This window comes from Carlito syrichta, unplaced genomic scaffold (genome assembly GCF_000164805.1).
Source record: "Carlito syrichta isolate Samal-C Ts95f unplaced genomic scaffold, Tarsius_syrichta-2.0.1 Scaffold303988, whole genome shotgun sequence".
Lineage (NCBI taxonomy): Eukaryota > Metazoa > Chordata > Mammalia > Primates > Tarsiidae > Carlito > Carlito syrichta.
The window spans coordinates 323,562-324,898 of NW_007248084.1; positions in this window are offsets into that span (position 1 = coordinate 323,562).

The window sequence follows — 1,337 nt, forward strand, 5'->3', positions numbered from 1 at the left end:
CATCTCAGCCTTCCAAGTACCTGGAACTACAGGCATGTGCCACCATGCCCAGCTAGTTTTTTGATTTATTCTAGAGATGAGGTCTCGCCAAATTACTTAGGCTGGTCTCAAACCCGTGGGCTCAGGCAATCCTCTCACCTCAGCCTCCCAAAGTGCTGGAATCATAAGAGTAAGCTGCTGCCCCCGGCAACATTTGTCTCAATCTGAACATGTGGTGGATTCTCTTTTTTTTTGAGTTGGAGTCTCTCTGTCACCCAGACTGGAGTGCAGTGGCATGCTTCTGGCCACTGCAGCCTTGACCTGCTGGGCTCCGGCGATCCTTCCGCCTCAGCCTCCCAAGTAACTGGAACTACAGGCGCATGCTACATGCCCGGCTAATTTTTTTTTTAATGTATTGTAGAGATGAGGTCTCACCAAGTTGCCCAGGCAGGTCTCAAACCCGCAGGCTCAGGCAATCCACTCACCTCAGCCTCCCAAAGTGCTGGGATTGCAGGCTGAGCCACTGAGCCCGGCTATGTGGTGGGTTCTTAAGTTTCAGTAGGAAACTAGTGTTGTATGAGTTGTACATTATAAATGAGTAGATGCTCTTCATAGAGCGAGTTTGAATTAATCTGCTTTTATGTTTGGAAAAAAATCAGACATTTGTATGTAAGATGGGTGATACGCATTGGTCTTTTGGCCCCATTTGTTAATTGGTTATATTGACTATTGGTTGGCGTATTATCAGTTTCCATAACTTTTTGTATAAATAGTCTTGTTTTTAAATTTTGTATCTTAAATTATTGTTACTAAAGTTAATAAACCAGATTATGTGGTCCTTGCCCTTGTGCCCTGTATCGGTAGGCACAGGAGGAAGTGAAAGCAGGTTTTAGGATTCTGATTCCCGTTAGCTGAGCAATGTGAGGGTTAACGTCTGCCAACTCAAGATTGTTTCCTAAACAGTTGAAAGGGAAACAAATTTCCAGTGTAAAGCACTTCAGTCTCAACTGAATATGGCACAGGTGTTAAATGATTAAAATAAAATTGTTCTTGTGTCAGTTCCTTGACTGATAAAATTACGTTTTAATTCAGGAGGAAAAAGTGTTTTCTTAAAGGCTTCTGATTTCATTTGCTTCTCATTAGTTCTGGGAATGCGACTTTTCTTGTGCTATTCTAGCACGAGGTGGATAGGAGACAGGTATACCTAAAAGGTGATGCCCAGAAGCATCAGCTGTCGTACTGCACGTGGGCCTGGTAAAACCCCGGACCACTTATAGGCAAAACAGATGGGGTTACGGTTCCCAGGTGGAGTTTCGCTTTGCTCTCCCTCATCCGCTTGATCTGTGTAGATGCCTGCA